Raw genomic sequence first — 13,589 nt, 5'->3', positions numbered from 1 at the left:
CCTAGACCCAAAACCACCACATTTGTATTTTGCGCACAAGGAAATATATTTTACTCAGGAACGTGGAAAAATCCAGCAAAGAGGATAGACATTTGGGGAGGTCAAAGAACAACAATAACTTTATTTAGTGATTTTGCTCTTTTCTCGTTGCTTTTTGGATTTCATTGTAATCACATATATATTATGTTGCTAATGACTGCACAATTCTTAGGACTGGAAGATAGAACAGCCAAGTTTTGAGAGGGTTCATCAGAAATGACAGGTAGCACATTTCAGCAGTCTGACTAGGGTACAGATACAGAGCATTGCTTTTCTTTGGTGAGAAGAATAAATTCAGATTTATAGGTTGCAATGAACGGATGTCCAACATGCTACATACTTGACAGTCAAGAATGCTCTTATAATCCTTTCATGAATGAGGTTGGGAGAGTTGGTTTTACTCAGTTGTAACTGTCTGTCTGTCTTTTTTGGCCCTTCTGGGAACATATTTTCTAGCAAGCAATTACAACATAAATGCACTGCTATCACAGAATTGTATGAATGAATGAATAAATAACAGTTTAAGTAAGGATGTGGAAATGTACAAAAGAAGATGGTACTATTTAAAAAAACTTCAGGTAATGTAGTGTAAAAAGAGGAGCTAATAACATGGGGAAATAATTGTGAGATACTAGAGAAAAAGAAAGAAAAAGAAGAAACTCACAAAATGGTATACAGTGCCTCTTTGAGTCTGCTGAGAAGAGACTGACCTATGAAAACTAACTAGCATACACTCATCACATTCTCCTGAGGGAGTCTCCCAAATGCAATGGAGGCATCTTGCTGATAGTGTTGTGATAAATTGTCTAGAAAAGGGAGATAATTTAGATCTTCCAAATCACAATGAAATAGTGATAAACTAAGACATAAGCCATATTTAAAAATACTAATCAAGCATTTAATGGATACTCTATATTTCTCTGTGGTTGCAGTACTGAATTATTCAGTATCAATTACAAACCAAATATTAATGCAGGGTGAATAATTCACAGTGAATATTTTAATCAATTAATGTAACTTCTGCTGCTGCTTAAAGAATACCCTCAAATTAATTTTTTCTTGAAATTTGATTTGGTTTGATTTCCTCAGATATATTTGTTATTTTAAAGTATTTTGCCCCAGATAGTACTGAAGGACTGGCTACTCCCTACCCTTGCCCATTTCTCCTGACACCACACCCCTTTCAGGGGCATGGAGTCAGCCTCCTTACATTGCCCAGGAGTCCCATCAGTTCTATCAGCCCCCCTGTCCCTTTGTAAAGCACTTTGAGATCTACTGATGAAAATCTTTCTGCTAAGTATTTTAATTATTATTATTTATTTATTTATTTATTTTAGTGGTAATAGTAATACACTAGGGAGAGAGTATTTAAGTATGAAACCATTAGAAATCATTTTTGCCTTAAACTAACTCCAATTTCTTTAGCACACACATCTCAGTGGAGGGGAAATTGGCAACCAGAGTGGTGTGATACAGTTTGAAAAAAAAAAAAAAAAAGAGGGAAACTATTTTAATTCAAGGATTCTCCAGGGTTCATCTCTGTGGGTTACAAAATTGAAAATGGGCCCATTTTAGTGAAAATCATGGAGATATTTAAAAAATTAAGGAAAATAGTCCCTCTTTTCCAGGAAAAAGATGCAGGTATTGATATTAAAAATATGCAAGAATGTGCAGTTTTCATTTTTTCAATGAAAAGATAGCCATTTCTTTACTAAAGGAAAAATGTAGGGTGCAGTGGTTGTGTGCAAAATTGCACAAAACAGAATACTGATACTGAATTTGCCAAAATAAAAAGGATGTGTTTGGCATTTCTCTTAAAAAACACCTAATGGCCTGGAATAAATCAGAGTCCTAAATTGGAATCTTATTTCTTCCCTATAGATACTTTTGATGATTCAAAGACTCTTGGTCCAGTTCTACATTAGACCAGGCAGGTTGACTTAAAATACCCCATCCAGGTATGCAAAATGTGTAGCTAGGTATGGCTTACCTTAAACCAAGCCACTGCAGCATCTACACTGCAGAAGGCCAGCTGGAGTATTCACCCCCATCAGCTTCCCTTACTCCTCACAGAATGAGGAGTACACAATGGTGGCATGGGCTGCCCTTGGTGTTCGATTTGGGAGCCTACACTAGACCCACTAAACCAAATGCTAGAAGATCGACCTCCAAGAGGGTCAATCTTCTCTGTAAGGTAGACAAGCCGTTACTGTCCATACTGGGTGTCATTACAATAAATTTTTAGTCTGTTTAGTTTTTAATTGGAAACACCACCTTCTACTCAGTTTTTTTTTTAAATACCCTGTCGACCTAAGAAGGGACCCCATAATGTATATGGATCCACACAAATAATTCAGTCTAGCAACAGAGGAACAAGTGTGTAGACCTTTTATGATCCTTTTCCCACCAAAGGTATGGGGCAGCTTGATCTGCCCAAAATACGTTGATTGGCCCATGCCCTCAATAATACACATTCAGCCCATGAAAGTTGATAGGATTATACTGGTGTAACTAAAAGGCAGAATTTGGCTCTGTGAAATACAGTGAAACATTTTAGAATGCTGCTGTAATTTCAGTAATTCTCCAGTTTTCCATGGCCCTACTCATAGTGCCTGATTCTTTTTACCACTTACCCTGGTTTTATACCAACATAATACGTCTGATGACACTGGAGTTATTGCTGATTTACTCTCAGGTTAGCAGGGCCTGAACTGGGATTTATGGGTATGTCTACACTACCACCCTAGTTCGAACTAGGGTGGTAATGTAGGCAACCAGAGTTGCAAATGAAGCCCGGGATTTCAATTTCCCGGGCTTCATTTGCATAAAGCCGGGCGCCGCCATTTTTAAATGTCCGCTAGTGCGGACTCCGTGCCGCGTGGCTACACGCGGCATGGACTAGGTAGTTCAGACTAGGCTAGTGAAATGAGGAGTAACGGTAGTTCGGAATAGGAAGCTTAGTCCGAACTATCTAGTCCGTGCTGTGTGTAGCCGCGGGGCACGGAGTCCGCACTAGTGGACATTTAAAAATGGTGGCGCCCGGCTTTATGCAAATGAAGCCCAGGAAATTCAAATCCCGGGCTTCATTTGCAACTCCGGTTGCCTACATTACCCCCTAGTTCGAACTAGGGTGGTAGTGTAGACATACCCTATGATACTGTGATAAATGTTAATGGGGCAAATAATCCTCATTTACATAGCAACTCCCAAGTGAATCCAGTGGAGTAAATGAAAGGAGAACCTGGCCAAGTTGGAGTCAATGCACCTCTGTGTAGACACAGGGATCTGCTGACAGAGACCCATCTGCAGGATCATGGCCTCGTCGGGAACTTCTGGCTCTTATCACACACAACAAATTTTAAGTACATGATTGCAGCAGCCATGCTTGTGTGGAAACATAGAAGAGAATTTTTTTGTTTGGCTTAAATTATTTTAAATTGATCAAGAAAAAGGTAAGGAGCAAGAACTAACCAATGCTACTTCAAAAAGGACACTCACAGTGTTGTTACGGTATACACAGTAAACTTAAGACAAGGAGAGGAAGTATAATCAGCTAACACTTGCTAGAATACAAGCTTTTCTCTGAAAAGTGGCTGCAAAAATTACTTGAGAAGAAGCATGTTTTTTGTATTTCACTAATTGCATATTAGTTTTGTTCACCAATCAAATAAAATAGTTTTCTAACTACAAGAACCTTATCTGGGATCTGAAAATCACCAGGGGTTCTCTCCTCATGCCTCATAGTAAATATGCCGCAGACCAAATTTATAACCTTGCATATCCATTGTGAGGTTGCATGGGTCATAATTTGGCCTGAAGCAACTTACTTCATGGGAAGACAGAAATCAGTTCTGTTTCCCACATTTCATTTGCAAGGCTGGCAGTTAGAAAACTTGCTATTTAACATGGAAACACAGTATTACATTGGCATAGCTAACTGGGGGTTTGGAGGGTTTTATTCCTTCCCAAAAATGTATAGGTTGCTTTAATATGTAAAGAAGCACTAAGTTTTGAACAGAAGTTCATTTATCTCACTTTATTAGTTGCGGCATAAAACTACTCATTAAAAGTGACAATCAACATCTATTATTTCTAACTCCAGCCTCTTCAAATAAAAAATGTTTACCCATGCCCCTGCACGATGGAGCAGCCATGGCAACTTCCATGGCAAAGGATCAGCAGAACTAACCAGCAGGCTAGACAGCAGAATAAACCCTAGAGAAGTACACCTATTAATAAAGAAAGTGGGATGGGAAAATAATGATAGATTCTATAGTGGCTGAATAGATGAGCTGCTTATATAAAAATGGCATATCCTAGAATAATACAGAAAAGGGCTGTAGCTAATAAAACAGTAATGAAGAGCAGGAAAACTTGCAAATAGAACTAAAAAGCAGATAGACGAATACTTAGAAAAACTATAAACAAATCTGCTGGTCTGACCCAATAAATAAATACATGAATTAAATAAATCATCGGATTTCAGAAAAGAAAGAAAAGAATATGCTTGATGAGAACTCCAAGAAAACTAAATGTATCATTTAGCAAGCATAAAGAAAAAGAGGTATGATTTGTAAACACGCTCAATACTACATGTCAGTATCAAGTATAACATCAACAAACCCGGTCAGTGATGGGTAGATCAAAGCTGGGACTGCTGAAGCTTAGTGTATGAGTCTTTACTAAATGAGTCACCTGACCCTCAGCAAAGGCTAATTAATTAATCTTTAAGGGCACATCTATACAGCAGGGCTAAACTCAAAATAAGTGACGCAACTTGAGCTACGCTAATTGCATAGCTTAAGTCAAAATAGCTTATTTCGACTTTTGGCCCTGTCTACACAGCAGTTATTTCGAAATAGAGCAGTCTTCCCTGACCTATCTTACTCCTCATACAATGAAGGTTACAGGAGTTGGAGTAAGAAGCCTGTTATTTCACATTTATTTTGAAATAACAGCCTTTATGTGTAGATGTGCACTGATATTATTCTGAAATAACACTACTGTGTAGACATAGCCTAAGTGGTCTCAGCACCATTAGAAGGGGCAGAACACCACATCCAGGAGGTTTGTGTGATGCATGTTTCCTCTAGCTGAGTAAGTGCATTCTGAGCTTCAGAGATTTCCCAGATGAAATCCTGGACAAGCCCCCACATTTAACAGCAAACAGGCCACAGTCATTGGCAGGCAGGACTAAACATGGGACCTCAGTGTATGAGCCTACACTGCACAAAAAGCTACATGGCCCTTAGCAGACTCATAAGTGGTTTTGGTGCCACTAGATGAAATAGAACAATACACCCAGGAGTTGTGTTCGTTACATAAGAACTGAAAGTATTTAGCATGCACAGTCCAAAATAAAATAAATTATTGGATACTTCTAAGAGATTACTGGCATAATGAAAAAGGCTCTTTTGTAATCATGAAAGAGAAAACTGCTGACCTTGGTCATTAAGAACTACTCTCAAATGCATGTTTGATTTGTATCAATAGCAAATGGAGCACTGAAGAATTATTTTTGTCTGTGTCACAGTTCCTGGGATTTTGTGTCTATAGCTGCAGTTCCTGGCGTAAAAGCAGCTACAGACTTTAATAAATTGATGAGTATTATCAGCAGCTCTGAGCCTCAACTAATATAGTTAGCCAAGATTATGACAATGCGGAAAGATGAAGATGATACAGCAATGATCATTTGTTGGTGTGCAAGCTAGATTAGTATGAATTTGCACTATATATCACTAAAGACATTTGAGTCAATACTGAGTGCAGCTGGTTGGAAAATATTTTCTGTAAAATTTTTGCAAAAAAAAATGCATTTGTCATCTTTCATCAAAATTTCATTTACAATAATTTTCAGCCTGTTCTAGTAGTAAGGACTTTTTGATTGAGTTTTTGATAAAGTACTTGCTCAGAAGTAGTGATGGTAAGAAAATTAGGCAGGAGGGTTGAATTTTGAGAGCATTTACACCAGTTTTAAAAAGTTGATTTCATTGCTATTTGAGCTTCCTAAAGAGCATGAATATCATTATTCACCCCAAAGATAAATTAATTTGAAAAGTTTGAATGGCACAAGATGGCGATGCTAGTGATTGAGCATAACTTCAATTAAGCAAGCAATAAAATCCATCAATAACAACTCAAAATATTATTGGTGATTGGAATTCGTCAGATTGATTGGGTTTGTGGTATGTCATAGACTGTTTATTTTTTGTTGGTTTACATAGTGTTCATGCGATTTTGTTGTCTGTTAATTGGGTATCCACAATGCTTTAGCTTCCTGATCCAGATTTGATTGCTGCAATTCATGCCATAAAACAATACTAAGAGAAGAAATATTGACAATGCACACTGACAATATATCCAATGACTACTGAGATCAAATCTCAACAGTAGCCATAGGAATTGCTTTGCACGTTAATACAATTCCACAGCCATGAAAAAGATGAGTGGTATCATCTAGGGTTGACAACAATGTAACTGAGCTATATGTAAAAAGGAACTCAGAATAACTTTATTCTATGCTGTAATTCACCTTGCAGTTTGAAGTATTGATAGATGATGTAAGGACTAACAAAGCATTATTGAGGAATTTGGCAATTTGCATCCTCTGTACACAACACAGTCTATTAGTGAACAACACATTTGTTCACTAGCTGAATGATACGATACATTTGACATTGACCTAGATAGGACAGGTGCGCAATTGAGACTGTGTAGGAAAATGACCGATATGACATCTTGCTCAGATATGTTAGATGAAGCTCATGCAATTCCCTGAGAGCATAAAGCCCTTAGAACTTTATATCCAAATGCCTTGGCTCTGCATTTTGCATCCCCTGAACGTGAACAATTTTTCAGTAAACAGCACATTATCAAGAAGACGCTGTGATCCACAGTGGGACAAAAAGTTACCAAAATCTTTGTTGATGATGGTCATAGTAGAACATAACATTGCTACAAGTTCTGATAATAATGCACACATAGCTTAATTGAAAACTAAACTCTGGCACTAAGTGATGTCTTAATTTATAAAGGGTATACTTTCAGACTGCCGAGTGATACTAGTATAAATGACACCTTCTTTTCACCAACTACAAATTGTATTTCCTTAAAAATATATAATTATTTATTTAATTTCATTTGAAGGAAAATATATTACCAGAGGTCTAAATGCTACTGTAAAACATAGACTTCCCTAATTTAGATCCAGCTGATGATTTACATAGTGTTTAGCTGCAGGCCAGAAAATCCTTAAGCCAAAGAGAAACAGTAAGTGGAGCTTTACTGTCCTGATTTTGGCTCCAAGAAAACCTGAAGAGAGACCACTCCATATGTAAAGGCATTCCAGGGCAGAGCACAAGTGCTGCAGCTAGAGGACCTGAGCTGCTCGTCAATGAGCACATGCTTCCAGTCCAGGCAATAGTAAATAATCCTCTCTCCATGAGCAGAATTCAGGTACTTAACAAGAATAATTTGAGTAATGTCTCTTTAAGGTGTTATTGTTAGTCAAAATATAGATTGCATATCAGCACCACTTTAGTAACATATAAGTGATCCACAGTTGAGGAAATGTATGCAGTTAGGAAAAAATTTGTTTGTAACATTTTCTTTTTATAATTATGGTCCTGGTTTTACAGTGCCTCTCCACATAAAACCATTTACTTTGTTTGATCAGATCCATATTAAAGGGAATTTGGAATGAGTCCACCTTCACCCACAGCTTACACCAGTGTAACATCATTGATTTCCATTAAATTATTCTCTATTGAAACTGGTGTCAATAATATAAAAAACCCAGGCTCATTATTTCTAGTTGTTATCATCAGAATTGGTGAATTTTTTTTTAGTTAAAAAATGTCAATTTGACAAAACAAACTACTCAGGGAAAAAAAGATCAGTTTGGACCAATATTTTGACTCAAAAATCATATTGAAAAAAATTGAAATAATTGAAATGTCATATGTTGACATTTTTATTTTTCCTGATTGTAAGTGACTTGTTTCAAAATATAGTCGAGTTATTGTTAAAAAAAAAAGTTAAAAAAAAACATTGTCAGAGAAAAATATTTTGTTGGACCCAAACTGACATTTTTTTATATTTTGGTTTCTTGCTACACAAAATTTTTCAAGATTTTCACTTTGTTTGGATTCAGAAAAGAGTTTTTATTTGAAAACTCAAAATATTTTCCCAGGATGGAAAAACTGGTTGCCACTCCATTTGCATTATCATTTCTCAAATTGCACTCTACATTTTTCTGCATACACAACATATAAATATATTGGGTAGCCAGACTTGTCTTTGTCTGTGTAATATCTATTTGACCAAATATGTGAACATACCTTTTCTCTCTCTAGTATTTTCTCCCTATTTCCAATATTTAAAAGGTTTATATTCACTGTCCCAAATTAATGGAAAATGTGATCATTTAAAAGTGGTATGCATTTGCAATTTTTTACCTACCTTTACACAGACATGTAAAACAAATTTAAAAGGAAAGAGTTTCCTCTCCATTTACCTGATCACTGACTTTTGTTTACCATAGTCAAATACATTATTTTTTGTACCATAAGAAAGTAGGAAGTAATAGCCAATAAATCAAGTATCTAATAGTGAAATATAGTGATATGGGTGAAAGCCTGACTTTAGCCATTTGAATGAAAGCCTAGTCTGAGCTACATTAAGGATTGTCCAGTGACAAACATAAGGGTAACTATAGTTTTGTTCCATGTACATTCTTTTGATTTTTGTTGATATAGCTTTTGAATAAGTACTGCTCTTTAGTGTGCATTTCACAATGAAACTTTGCAAAAAGACACTATAAAGACACTACAACAAAAAAAAATATTGTTTATAACATCCATCAACTCAAATACCATAAATCTGTTCTCTCTGTGCACCTGAAAAAGCTGCTTGATTAATACCTCTCATGCATCTTGCTTTATAAAGCCATGAAGAACCCCACTGGCTTTGTAAAGCATTCCTTTTCAACAATAGCAACTCTCTTTGGATATGTCTACACAGCAAAGTTATTTCAAAATAATAGCAATTATTTCAAAATAACTTTACCAGCATCTACACAGCCAAACCTCTATTTTGAAATTAAATCGAAATAGCAGAGGGCTTATATTGAAATTGGTAAACCTCATTCCATGAGGAATAGTGCCAGTTTTGAAATTGCTTTTTCGAAATAAGTGCTGTGTAGATGCTTATTTCGAAATAGATGGCCTCCAGCCCTTCCCACGGAGCCCTGTTGGCCACTCTGGCCTCAACGAGGAAAACTTCTCCCCCGCCCCTGGAACCCTTAAAAGAGCAGACTCTGACCACAGTGCCTGTGCCAGCTCCAAGCCTGCCAGCCCCTATTTTGATGCCCTGGACCGCATCCTGGGGGGGCGGGATAGTCCATGCCCCCCAGGTGATCATCAACCCTGGGGCAGAGGGCCCTGACCAGGAAACGGAGGAGAAGGAGGAGGATGGCCAGGAGCCGTAGGAGCCTGGAGGGAGCGTGCTACGCACCCAGGACCCCCGAGCCATCCCAGCCTGTGTCGTCCGAGGCCAGAGAGGCAATGACATGTGAGTGCCATCACTGTCCCCTTATGCAGGAGGCGGGAGGGAAAGAGAGACCAGTGACCGTGCACATGGCCCTTGCTGACCACGGATCACTCAGCAACCTGTGCATGTGCCGTGCCACCCCTGGGCACGTGGCCCCAGCTGGCTGCCACACAGAGGCCTTGGCTCTGTTACCCACATGATGGTATGTATGAAGACACATGACATGCTCCTTACCCCGGAGTAGGACACTGCACAATGCCCTCCCTCCAGAAGCCCTGTCTACACAAAGGCAGGGCAAATCTCCCCCCATCTCCACCCCCACACTATATACAGCACAGGGGCATGGGTGCAGTCCTGGGCCAGTTTCCACTCTCGGGGATAGCAGGACATGCGGAACATGGCCTGTATGCAAGCATATCGGCTCTGATGGTGCGGAGACCTGCTGTCCTCACCTTGCAGAGGGGGGCTGGGCTTCACCCACTGTGTCCCCAGGGATAACTTCTCTTGTTTCTCCACAGCTGCAGCAGCTGCGAGTGCAGGGCACACCACCCCGCCAAGGACATCCTCCCACACTCGGGCCAGTAGGTTGACCCATAACCAGGAGAAGTACCAACAGCAGCACCTGGGGATACTGTGAAGCCAGCACCGCACCCCGGACTACTGGGTGCATGAAGACCTGCAGCTCCGGTGGGAGAGTTGGTGGGAGCTGCTTGCCCAGGGCCATGCCATGTGCAACTACCTGCAGACCCTGTTGCAGAGATTGCTGCCTCCTGCCGCTCCAGCCCCTGCTGCTTCCCCAGCTACTGCTCCTCCTCCCTCTCCTGCTCCCCCTCCCACTTCCTCTACCCCCCCCTCCCCCCCGCCCCGCAGGGGACACTGAGGCCCCTGCACTTGCAGTACTGGGAGACAGGTGGACTGGCAGGACCCCCAACCCTGACTTCTCCTCTCCCTTCCTCCCCATGCCTTCCAGCTCCCTTCCTCCCCCTTCCAGCTCCCTCCTCCTGAGTTTACCCCTCCCCCTCCCACCATCTTGCCTCCTATCTCCCACCTTCCTTCCTCCCCACCCCAGTTTTGTTCAATAAAGAGAGTTTGTTTTCTTTGACACATGTCTTTATTTTACATCAGGAAGCGGGGTTAGGAAGGGTTAAGTGGAAGAATGTGAGGATGGAATGGGGTACACCAGGGAGACTTTACTCCTCCTCCATTTGGAAGCTTTCCCGCAGGGCCCCCCAGATACGGACAGCCCCCCTATGGACCAACCAGCTGGTAGCCGTGCGGGGCTGCGCGTACAGGCCGGCCAAGTGATCGACCTCTGCCATCCAGCTTGGCAGAAAGCCTCCCCCTTCCGTTTGCATAAATTGTGCAGCACACAGCACAGAATATTCCACTCGGAGAGGTCCAGGCGGGTGAGGAGGCATCTAAAATGGGCCTTCAGCCAGCCAAAGGCACCCTCCACCACAATGTGGGCCCTGCCAAGCCTGGCATTAAGAGCCTGTCAGGAAGGGCTGAGGTGTCCCATGTAGGGCTTCATGAGCCAGGGTTGTAGAGGATAGGCTGCGTCCCCCACCAGGCACACAGGCATGTCCATGTCCCCGACCCTCATGTGGTGGTTGGGGAAGAAAGTCCCGGCGTGCAGCCTCTGGCACATGGAAGAGTTGCGGTAAACCCGCGTGTCATGTGCTTTGCCGGACCAGCCCATGTTAATGTCCACGAAGTGGCCCCGGTGGTCAGACACAGCCTGCAGGATGATGGAGAAGTATCCCTTCTTGTTTATGTACAGGGAGGCCTGGTGTTCCGGGGCACGGATGGGGATGTGTGTCCCATTGATTGCTTCACCTGTAGTTGGGGAAGCCCAGGCCTCCAAACCCCTCAATCACCGTGTCCACATCAGTGAGGCAGAAGACTCTGTTGATGGCCTTTACCACCTGCAGAGGGACACACAAAACCGAGAGTCACTGGGGTGCCAGGTTGGCTGAAAGTGCCCCCTTGCAACCACTGCCCCGCTCTCCCACTCCCCAGTAGCAACCCCCTCTGTAATCCTGGCCACCACAGGCAGTCCTTAGTGTGGGTGGGAGAGAACAAACCCTCCCAGGGAGGGGACTTTCACCACCTCCCTGCCTTTTCCCTAGGGCAGCCCATCCCCACCTTGCACCCCACCCCCGCAGCACAGTGGCTGGAGACTGCCATACCTGCATGAGCACTGCTCCTATGGTGGATCTCCCCACACCAAACTGGTTCCCCATGCGTGGAGAGCTTCCAGAGGGTGATGGCCACATGCTTCTGGAGGGGAATAGCGGGCCTCATGTGATGTCCCATCACTGCAGAGCAGGGGCGATCCACTCACGGAGCTCTATGAAGGTGTCTTTCTTCATCCTAAAGTTCTGGGTTCATTGTTGGTCTCCTCAGCGCTCCAGGACAATTTGGTCTCACCAGTCGCTGCTGGTGTCCAGAAGCCAGATGCAGTGGGGCACACTGGTATCCAGGAGCTGCAGCTGCTCCTCCACATATCCCAGGAGGGTCTAGATGATGGCCTGAGGGTTGGGCTGCAGCAGATGCTGTGAGGCAGCCTGCAGAAACTGCTTCCAGGCTTGCAGCAACACATCCAAAAGAAGCATGAGAGTGCCCAGGGGCAGCTCCATGCTGCAGAGGGCTATGGTGTCCCGAGTGAGGGCAACCAGAGCATACAGAGAAAAAAATGCTTTGCTGTCCCTCAGTAAGGTAGGCAAACAAGCAGGGAAACCTGAGAACCGGCTGTCCAGGGACAGTCCCTTTAAGCACAGGCCTCAGATAACCTCAGGCAGCAGCCACATAAAGTAACTCCTGACCTGATACCCTGCCAGAAGTGGTTTCAGCAGCCCTTAAATGCAATTCAGCATCCAATCAGTGTGGACGTGCTATTTCAAAATAGCAAAACGCTATTTCGAAATGCATTTTGTGTGTAGACTTGTTATTTCGAAATATCTTATTTCGAATTAACTATTTTGAAATTATATATTTTGAAATAACACTGTGGGGTAGATGTACCCTTTGAGTTTACATGTATTTATATATCCCTTCATGCTTTTAATCTTTACACTCTTGCAACAACGATTCTGTTTTATGTTTGGCATTTTCAACCTTCTGTGTCAAATTCACCAAAAGACACTGTTTACATGATTTTTAATAATAAATTACATCCCAAAATACTAAGTTAAAGGAATGCTAAGGTTGAAAGTCAAATCCTCCAAAATCAGAAAATACCAGTATTAAGGTTGCCTCTTCAGCTTTCTTGTGCATATGCATTATGATAGTCTTTCATTATATAATTGCATGCTATTTTTTCCATATGGCATCTGCTTCATTCAGTGTGCAGAATGGACAGTGTTAACTGTATTTATTCAACATTACATTTTTTGTCCAATACATTTGATGCGTTATTTATTGCACACCAAACTCTTCACTAAATATAAAATTATTAATTTCCTTGTGGGCTTCTCTGTAATACTTTCATCACGTTAATGAATTTATCCTCACAGCATGCTGTGAGGCAAGATGGTATTATCCCCATTTTACAGGTGGAGAACTGAAGCACAGAGAATCAAACTGAAATTCTGAACAATATGAACAGCTCCTAATTCGAACTACAGTTAAACCTCCTTGCAGGAGGAATAACGGTAGTTCGAATTAGGAGCTTTAATTCGAACTACCTAGTCTGTGCCACGTGTATCCGCGGCAGGTAGTTCGAACTACAGGGCATTTAAAACTGGCGGTGCCCGGGAACATGCAAATGAAGCCCATGATATCTAAATCCCGGGCTTCATTTGCAAGTTCGAATGCCTACATTAGCCACCCTAGTTCTAACTAGGGTGGCAGTGTAGACATACCCTTATAGTCACTATTTTTACTTTGTTTGCTTCATTGTGTTGTATGTGATTCTACTGTCCTGTACTATTCTGTAGTAACTCTGAGTTTGTGTGTGTGCCTCAGTTTCCCTGGGCACTGTGACACTATCTGGATGAGGA

Source organism: Pelodiscus sinensis, chromosome 6, assembly GCF_049634645.1.
Source record: "Pelodiscus sinensis isolate JC-2024 chromosome 6, ASM4963464v1, whole genome shotgun sequence".
Classification (NCBI taxonomy): Eukaryota; Metazoa; Chordata; order Testudines; family Trionychidae; genus Pelodiscus; species Pelodiscus sinensis.
The sequence above is the reverse complement of the archived record's forward strand: the minus strand, read 5'-3'. Positions refer to the sequence as shown.